Consider the following 10,000-nt stretch of genomic DNA (forward strand, 5'->3'; position numbering starts at 1 on the left):
AGATCGGTCATCGGTGTAGGTGGTATCACAGTGCGTCCATGACGCGCGAAGGTCGGCTTGAGCCTGAGCTCTTTCCCCGCCGCCTGCGCTGGAGCTCGATACTCTGTCCAAGTATCCTTCGCTCCTATTAACCTCTAGGTGGTTGCGCTCGTGACATCAAAAAGACCACTTTTTGAAGAGCAGTCACACTCGGAAAAAATTTCTTTCGTCAGGCAAAAGAACCAGAGTTCTCCGCGGCCATCCACTCCAACCTTGTCCGACTTTGAGGCACCAGGCTCGGCCACCCTCCGAGCCTTTTCCTTCCCTCTCCTGTTATGGTGCCTCCCTATTAACCTCTAGGTGGTTGCGCTCGTGACATCAAAAAGACCACTTTTTGAGGAGCAGTCACACTCGGAAAAAATTTCTTTCGTCAGGCAAAAGAACCAGAGTTCTCCGCGGCCATCCACTCCAACCTTGTCCGACTTTGAGGCACCAGGCTCGGCCACCCTCCGAGCCTTTTCCTTCCCTCTCCTGTTATGGTGCCTCCCTATTAACCTCTAGGTGGTTGCGCTCGTGACATCAAAAAGACCACTTTTTGAAGAGCAGTCACACTCGGAAAAAATTTCTTTCGTCAGGCAAAAGAACCAGAGTACTCCGCGTCCATCCACTCCAACCTTGTCCGACTTTGAGGCACCAGGCTCGGCCACCCTCCGAGCCTTTTCCTTCCCTCTCCTGTTATGGTGCCTCCCTATTAACCTCTAGGTGGTTGCGCTCGTGACATCAAAAAGACCACTTTTTGAGGAGCAGTCACACTCGGAAAAAATTTCTTTCGTCAGGCAAAAGAACCAGAGTTCTCCGCGGCCATCCACTCCAACCTTGTCCGACTTTGAGGCACCAGGCTCGGCCACCCTCCGAGCCTTTTCCTTCCCTCTCCTGTTATGGTGCCTCCCTATTAACCTCTAGGTGGTTGCGCTCGTGACATCAAAAAGACCACTTTTTGCAGAGCAGTCACACTCGGAAAAAATTTATTTCGTCAGGCAAAAGAACCAGAGTTCTCCGCGGCCATCCACTCCAACCTTGTCCGACTTTGAGGCACCAGGCTCGGCCACCCTCCGAGCCTTTTCACTCCCTCTCCTGTTATGGTGCCTCCCTATTAACCTCTAGGTGGTTGCGCTCGTGACATCAAAAAGACCACTTTTTGAGGAGCAGTCACACTCGGAAAAAATTTCTTTCGTCAGGCAAAAGAACCAGAGTTCTCCGCGGCCATCCACTCCAACCTTGTCCGACTTTGAGGCACCAGGCTCGGCCACCCTCCGAGCCTTTTCACTCCCTCTCCTGTTATGGTGCCTCCCTATTAACCTCTAGGTGGTTGCGCTCGTGACATCAAAAAGACCACTTTTTGCAGAGCAGTCACACTCGGAAAAAATTTCTTTCGTCAGGCAAAAGAACCAGAGTTTTCAGCGGTCATCCACTCCAACCTTGTCCGATTTTGAGGCACCAGGCTCGGCCACCCTCCGAGCCTTTTCCTTCCCTCTCCTGTTATGGTGCCTCCCTATTAACCTCTAGGTGGTTGCGCTCGTGACATCAAAAAGACCACTTTTTGCAGAGCAGTCACACTCGGAAAAAATTTCTTTCGTCAGGCAAAAGAACCAGAGTTTTCAGCGGCCATCCACTCCAACCTTGTCCGATTTTGAGGCACCAGGCTCGGCCACCCTCCGAGCCTTTTCACTCCCTCTCCTGTTATGGTGCCTCCCTATTAACCTCTAGGTGGTTGCGCTCGTGACATCAAAAAGACCACTTTTTGCAGAGCAGTCACACTCGGAAAAAATTTCTTTCGTCTGGCAAAAGAACCAGAGTGTTCAGCGGTCATCCACTCCAACCTTGTCCGATTTTGAGGCACCAGGCTCGGCCACCCTCCGAGCCTTTTCACTCCCTCTCCTGTTATGGTGCCTCCCTATTAACCTCTAGGTGGTTGCGCTCGTGACATCAAAAAGACCACTTTTTGCAGAGCAGTCACACTCGGAAAAAATTTCTTTCGTCTGGCAAAAGAACCAGAGTTTTCAGCGGTCATCCACTCCAACCTTGTCCGACTTTGAGGCACCAGGCTCGGCCACCCTCCGAGCCTTTTCACTCCCTCTCCTGTTATGGTGCCTCCCTATTAACCTCTAGGTGGTTGCGCTCGTGACATCAAAAAGACCACTTTTTGCAGAGCAGTCACACTCGGAAAAAAATTTCTTTCGTCAGGCAAAAGAACCAGAGTTTTCAGCGGTCATCCACTCCAACCTTGTCCGATTTTGAGGCACCAGGCTCGGCCACCCTCCGAGCCTTTTCACTCCCTCTCCTGTTATGGTGCCTCCCTATTAACCTCTAGGTGGTTGCGCTCGTGACATCAAAAAGACCACTTTTTGCAGAGCAGTCACACTCGGAAAAAATTTCTTTCGTCTGGCAAAAGAACCAGAGTTTTCAGCGGTCATCCACTCCAACCTTGTCCGATTTTGAGGCACCAGGCTCGGCCACCGTCCGAGCCTTTTCACTCCCTCTCCTGTTATGGTGCCTCCCTATTAACCTCTAGGTGGTTGCGCTCGTGACATCAAAAAGACCACTTTTTGCAGAGCAGTCACACTCGGAAAAAATTTCTTTCGTCTGGCAAAAGAACCAGAGTTTTCAGCGGTCATCCACTCCAACCTTGTCCGATTTTGAGGCACCAGGCTCGGCCACCCTCCGAGCCTTTTCACTCCCTCTCCTGTTATGGTGCCTCCCTATTAACCTCTAGGTGGTTGCGCTCGTGACATCAAAAAGACCACTTTTTTCAGAGCAGTCACACTCGGGAAAAATTTCTTTCGTCTGGCAAAAGAACCAGAGTTTTCAGCGGTCATCCACTCCAACCTTGTCCGATTTTGAGGCACCAGGCTCGGCCACCCTCCGAGCCTTTTCACTCCCTCTCCTGTTATGGTGCCTCCCTATTAACCTCTAGGTGGTTGCGCTCGTGACATCAAAAAGACCACTTTTTTCAGAGCAGTCACACTCGGGAAAAATTTCTTTCGTCTGGCAAAAGAACCAGAGTTATCAGCGGTCATCCACTCCAACCTTGTCCGACGTTGAGGCACCGATGTCGGCCAAGTTCTGAGCGTTCCACCGCCGAATGCCACTGGTCCTCAACACAGCGGACTTCCAATCCAACCTTGTCCGACTTTGAGGCACCGAAGTCGGCCTCAGCCCGAGCCTTCCCCCGCCGACCTCACTGGAGCCCGCCATCCAGGGACCGGCGGAGGTCGCCCGCATGACCGCGGCAAAGTGTCTCAAAGTCGGGCACGACCGCTCGAGTCACCCGCCAACCCGGTCCGGGGCACCTCCAGGGACCGGCGGAGGTCGCCCGCATGACCGCGGCAAAGTGTCTCAAAGTCGGGCATGACCGCTTGAGTCACCCGCCAACCCGGTCCGGGGCACCTCCAGGGACCGGCGGAGGACGCCCGCATGACCGCGACAAAGTGTCTCAAAGTCGGGCACGACCGCTCGAGTCACCCGCCAACCCGGTCCGGGGCACCTCCAGGGACCGGCGGAGGACGCCCGCATGACCGCGACAAAGTGTCTCAAAGTCGGGCACGACCGCTCGAGTCACCCGCCAACCCGGTCCGGGGCACCTCCAGGGACCGGCGGAGGACGCCCGCATGACCGCGACAAAGTGTCTCAAAGTCGGGCACGACCGCTCGAGTCACCCGCCAACCCGGTCCGGGGCACCTCCAGGGACCGGCGGAGGACGCCCGCATGACCGCGACAAAGTGTCTCAAAGTCGGGCATGACCGCTCGAGTCACCCGCCAACCCGGTCCGGGGCACCTCCAGGGACCGGCGGAGGACGCCCGCATGCCCGCGACAAAGTGTCTCAAAGTCGGGCACGACCGCTCGAGTCACCCGCCAACCCGGTCCGGGGCACCTCCAGGGACCGGCGGAGGACGCCCGCATGACCGCGACAAAGTGTCTCAAAGTCGGGCACGACCGTTCGAGTCACCCGCCAACCCGGTCCGGGGCACCTCCGGGGACCGGCGGAGGTCGCTCGCATGACCGCGACAAAGTGTCTCAAAGTCGGGCACGACCGCTCGAGTCACCCGCCAACCCGGTCCGGGGCACCTCCAGGGACCGGCGGAGGATGCCCGCATGACCGCGACAAAGTGTCTCAAAGTCGGGCACGACCGCTCGAGTCACCCGCCAACCCGGTCCGGGGCACCTCCAGGGACCGGCGGAGGACGCCCGCATGACCGCGACAAAGTGTCTCAAAGTCGGGCATGACCGTTCGAGTCACCCGCCAACCCGGTCCGGGGCACCTCCAGGGACCGGCGGAGGACGCCCGCATGACCGCGACAAAGTGTCTCAAAGTCGGGCATGACCGCTCGAGTCACCCGCCAACCCGGTCCGGGGCACCTCCGGGGACCGGCGGAGGACGCCCGCATGACCGCGACAAAGTGTCTCAAAGTCGGGCACGACCGCTCGAGTCACCCGCCAACCCGGTCCGGGGCACCTCCGGGGAGCAGTGGAGGTCGCTCGCATGACCGCGACAAAGTGTCTCAAAGTCGGGCATGACCGCTCGAGTCGCCCGCCATCCCGGTCCGGAGCTCAACACTTTGTCGTTTTTTCCACTCCCTCCCCATTAACCTCTAGGTGGTTGCGCTCGTGACATCAAAAAGACCACTTTTTGCAGAGCAGTCACACTCGGAAAAAATTCGTTTCGTCTGGCAAAAGAACCAGAGTTCTCAGCGGGCTTCCAGTCCAACCTTGTCCGATTTTGAGGCACCAGGCTCGGCCACAGTCCGAGCCCATTCACTCCCTCCCCTGTTGTACTCGCTCCCTATTAACCTCTAGGTGGTTGCGCTCGTGACATCAAAAAGACCACTTTTTGAGGAGCAGTCACACTTAGGAAAAATCCGTTTGCGCTCACACCATCCCTCCCCATTAACCTCTAGGTGGTTGCGCTCGTGACATCAAAAAGACCACTTTTTGAGGAGCAGTCACACTTAGGAAAAATCCGTTTGCGCTCACACCATCCCTCCCCATTAACCTCTAGGTGGTTGCGCTCGTGACATCAAAAAGACCACTTTTTGAGGAGCAGTCAGACACCGAGGTTTTCTGGATTTATGTCCGTTTTCCTGGTTCTCTGACTCGGGCACCTTGTGACCGACATCCCCCCCTTCCCTGGTTCTATTTTGCCGATACTTTGGTGAGTTTTCTACCCGCAAACCAAGCCCCCCAAGCCCGCCGCCTGGTGGGGGAAGAGGCCCCCTGGTCCCGGTTCTATTTTAGGACACTTTGGTGAGTTTTCTACCCGCAAACCAAGCCCCCCAAGCCCGCCGCCTGGTGGGGGAAGATGCCCCCTGGTCCCGGTTCTATTTTAGGACACTTTGGTGAGTTTTCTACCCGCAAACCAAGCCCCCCAAGCCCGCCGCCTGGTGGGGGAACATGCCCCCTGGTCCCGGTTCTATTTTAGGACACTTTGGTGAGTTTTCTACCCGCAAACCAAGCCCCCCAAGCCCGCCGCCTGGTGGGGGAACATGCCGCCTAGCCCGGTTCTATTTTAGGTCACTTTGGTGAGTTTTCTACCCGCAAACCAAGCCCCCCAAGCCCGCCGCCTGGTGGGGGAAGAGGCCCCCTGGTCCCGGTTCTATTTTAGGTCACTTTGGTGAGTTTTCTACCCGCAAACCAAGCCCCCCAAGCCCGCCGCCTGGTGGGGGAAGAGGCCCCCTGGTCCCGGTTCTATTTTAGGACACTTTGGTGAGTTTTCTACCCGCAAACCAAGCCCCCCAAGCCCGCCGCCTGGTGGGGGAACATGCCCCCTGGTCCCGGTTCTATTTTAGGACACTTTGGTGAGTTTTCTACCCGCAAACCAAGCCCCCCAAGCCCGCCGCCTGGTGGGGGAACATGCCCCCTGGTCCCGGTTCTATTTTAGGACACTTTGGTGAGTTTTCTACCCGCAAACCAAGCCCCCCAAGCCCGCCGCCTGGTGGGGGAACATGCCGCCTAGCCCGGTTCTATTTTAGGTCACTTTGGTGAGTTTTCTACCCGCAAACCAAGCCCCCCAAGCCCGCCGCCTGGTGGGGGAGCATGCCCCCTGGTCCCGGTTCTATTTTAGGACACTTTGGTGAGTTTTCTACCCGGAAACCAAGCCCCCCAAGCCCGCCACCTGGTGGGGGAAGAGGCCCCCTGGTCCCGGTTCTATTTTAGGACACTTTGGTGAGTTTTCTACCCACACTGCATGTCCCCAAATGCCGCCATCTGGTGGGGGAACATGCCGCCTGCACCGGTTCTATTTTAAGTCACTTTGGTGAGTTTTCTGCCCACACTACGGGTCCCCAAATGCCGCCATCTGGTGGGGGAACATGCCGCCTGCACCGGTTCTATTTTAAGTCACTTTGGTGAGTTTTCTGCCCACACTACGGCTCCCCAAATGCCGCCATCTGGTGGGGGAACATGCCGCCTGCACCGGTTCTATTTTAAGTCACTTTGGTGAGTTTTCTGCCCACACTACGGGTCCCCAAATGCCGCCATCTGGTGGGGGAACATGCCGCCTGCACCGGTTCTATTTTAAGTCACTTTGGTGAGTTTTCTGCCCACACTACGGCTCCCCAAATGCCGCCATCTGGTGGGGGAACATGCCGCCTGCACCGGTTCTATTTTAAGTCACTTTGGTGAGTTTTCTGCCCACACTACGGGTCCCCAAATGCCGCCATCTGGTGGGGGAACATGCCGCCTGCACCGGTTCTATTTTAAGTCACTTTGGTGAGTTTTCTACCCACACTACGGGTCCCCAAATGCCGCCATCTGGTGGGGGAACATGCCGCCTGCACCGGTTCTATTTTAAGTCACTTTGGTGAGTTTTCTACCCACACTACGGGTCCCCAAATGCCGCCATCTGGTGGGGGAACATGCCGCCTGCACCGGTTCTATTTTAAGTCACTTTGGTGAGTTTTCTGCCCACACTACGGGTCCCCAAATGCCGCCATCTGGTGGGGGAACATGCCGCCTGCACCGGTTCTATTTTAGGTCACTTTTCTCACTTTCTGACCCACAAATAATGCCCCAAATGCCGCCGCCTGGTGGGGGGAACTGCCGCCTAGTCCCGGTTCTATTTTAGGTCACTTTTCTCACTTTCTGACCCACAAATAATGCCCCAAATGCCGCCGCCTGGTGGGGGGAACTGCCGCCTAGTCCCGGTTCTATTTTAGGTCACTTTTCTCACTTTCTGACCCACAAATAATGCCCCAAATGCCGCCGCCTGGTGGGGGGAACTGCCGCCTAGTCCCGGTTCTATTTTAGGTCACTTTTCTCACTTTCTGACCCACAAATAATGCCCCAAATGCCGCCGCCTGGTGGGGGGAACTGCCGCCTAGTCCCGGTTCTATTTTAGGTCACTTTTCTCACTTTCTGACCCACAAATAATGCCCCAAATGCCGCCGCCTGGTGGGGGGAACTGCCGCCTAGTCCCGGTTCTATTTTAGGTCCCTTTTCTCACTTTCTGACCCACAAATAATGCCCCAAATGCCGCCGCCTGGTGGGGGGAACTGCCGCCTAGTCCCGGTTCTATTTTAGGTCACTTTTCTCACTTTCTGACCCACAAATAATGCCCCAAATGCCGCCGCCTGGTGGGGGGAACTGCCGCCTAGTCCCGGTTCTATTTTAGGTCACTTTTCTCACTTTCTGACCCACAAATAATGCCTCAAATGCCGCCGCCTGGTGGGGGGAACTGCCGCCTAGTCCCGGTTCTATTTTAGGTCACTTTTCTCACTTTCTGACCCACAAATAATGCCCCAAATGCCGCCGCCTGGTGGGGGGAACTGCCGCCTAGTCCCGGTTCTATTTTAGGTCACTTTTCTCACTTTCTGACCCACAAATAATGCCCCAAATGCCGCCGCCTGGTGGGGGGAACTGCCGCCTAGTCCCGGTTCTATTTTAGGTCACTTTTCTCACTTTCTGACCCACAAATAATGCCTCAAATGCCGCCGCCTGGTGGGGGGAACTGCCGCCTAGTCCCGGTTCTATTTTAGGTCACTTTTCTCACTTTCTGACCCACAAATAATGCCCCAAATGCCGCCGCCTGGTGGGGGGAACTGCCGCCTAGTCCCGGTTCTATTTTAGGTCACTTTTCTCACTTTCTTACCCACAAATAATGCCCCAAATGCCGCCGCCTGGTGGGGGGAACTGCCGCCTAGTCCCGGTTCTATTTTAGGTCACTTTTCTCACTTTTCTACCCACAAATAATGGCAAAAAAAAATGCTTACAGCACCCAGTATTCCCAGGCGGTCTCCCATCCAAGTACTAACTGGGCCCGACCCTGCTTGGCTTCCGAGATCAGACGAGATCGGGCTCATTCAGGGTGGTGTGGCCGTAAGCGAGGGAAGCGCTTGTGAAATGCCCCAAAGTGTTGAAAATGTTCCCCAGGCCCCTGGTTCCCCATCCCCGCAGGAGGAGGCTCCCCAGGCCCCCTGGTTCCCCATCCCCGCAGGAGGAGGCTCCCCAGGCCCCCTGGTGCAGGAGGAGGCTCCCCAGGCCCCCTGGTGCAGGAGGAGGCTCCCCAGGCCCCTGGTTCCCCATCCCCGCAGGAGGAGGCTCCCCAGGCCCCCTGGTTCCCCATCCCCGCAGGAGGAGGCTCCCCAGGCCCCCTGGTGCAGGAGGAGGCTCCCCAGGCCCAATGGTTCCCCATCACCGCAGGAGGAGGCTCCCCAGGCCCCCTGGTTCCCCATGCCCGCAGGAGGAGGCTCCCCAGGCCCCCTGGTTCTCTATGCCCGCAGGAGGAGGCTCCCCAGGCCCCCTGCTTCTCCATCCCCGCAGGAGGAGGCTCCCCAGGCCCCATGGTTCCCCATCACCGCAGGAGGAGGCTCCCCAGGCCCCCTGGTTCCCCATCCCCGCAGGAGGAGGCTCCCCAGGCCCCATGGTTCCCCATCACCGCAGGAGGAGGCTCCCCAGGCCCCCTGGTTCCCCATCCCCGCAGGAGGAGGCTCCCCAGGCCCCCTGGTGCAGGAGGAGGCTCCCCAGGCCCCCTGGTTCCCCATCCCCGCAGGAGGAGGCTCCCCAGGCCCCCTGGTTCTCCATGCCCGCAGGAGGAGGCTCCCCAGGCCCCCTGGTTCCCCATCCCCGCAGGAGGAGGCTCCCCAGGCCCCATGGTTCCCCATCACCGCAGGAGGAGGCTCCCCAGGCCCCCTGGTTCCCCATCCCCGCAGGAGGAGGCTCCCCAGGCCCCCTGGTGCAGGAGGAGGCTCCCCAGGCCCCCTGGTTCCCCATCCCCGCAGGAGGAGGCTCCCCAGGCGCCCTGGTTCTCCATCCCCGCAGGAGGAGGCTCCCCAGGCCCCCTGGTTCTCCATGCCCGCAGGAGGAGGCTCCCCAGGCCCCCTGGTTCTCCATCCCCGCAGGAGGAGGCTCCCCAGGCCCCCTGGTTCTCCATCCCCGCAGGAGGAGGCTCCCCAGGCCCCCTGGTTCTCCATCCCCGCAGGAGGAGGCTCCCCAGGCCCCCTGGTTCTCCATCCCCGCAGGAGGAGGCTCCCCAGGCCCCCTGGTTCTCCATCCCCGCAGGAGGAGGCCCCCCAGGCCCCTGGTTCCCCATCCCCGCAGGAGGAGGCTCCCCAGGCCCCCTGGTTCTCCATGCCCGCAGGAGGAGGCTCCCCAGGCCCCCTGGTTCTCCATCCCCGCATGAGGAGGCTCCCCAGGCCCCTGGTTCTCCATGCCCGCAGGAGGAGGCTCCCCAGGCCCCCTGGTTCTCCATGACCGCAGGAGGAGGCTCCCCAGGCCCCCTGGTTCTCCATCCCCGCAGGAGGAGGCTCCCCAGGCCCCCTGGTTCCCCATCCCCGCAGGAGGAGGCTCCCCAGGCCCCCTGGTGCAGGAGGAGGCTCCCCAGGCCCAATGGTTCCCCATCACCGCAGGAGGAGGCTCCCCAGGCCCCCTGGTTCCCCATGCCCGCAGGAGGAGGCTCCCCAGGCCCCCTGGTTCTCTATGCCCGCAGGAGGAGGCTCCCCAGGCCCCCTGGTTCTCCATCCCCGCAGG

The 10,000-nt window shown here is 58.8% G+C and overlaps 1 non-coding gene across 1 annotated transcript; it reads right to left on the reverse strand.

Moving 5' to 3' along the window:
• Nucleotides 1-8,237: 8,237 nt before the first annotated feature.
• Nucleotides 8,238-8,356, reverse strand: LOC148058324 (5S ribosomal RNA). Its single transcript, XR_015709964.1, has one exon. It is a non-coding gene; the product is annotated as a 5S ribosomal RNA (ribosomal RNA).
• Between the last annotated feature and the right edge of the window lie 1,644 nt (nucleotides 8,357-10,000).

Source organism: Callionymus lyra, unplaced genomic scaffold (genome assembly GCF_982586985.1).
Source record: "Callionymus lyra unplaced genomic scaffold, fCalLyr1.hap1.1 HAP1_SCAFFOLD_95, whole genome shotgun sequence".
NCBI classification, from domain to species: domain Eukaryota; kingdom Metazoa; phylum Chordata; class Actinopteri; order Syngnathiformes; family Callionymidae; genus Callionymus; species Callionymus lyra.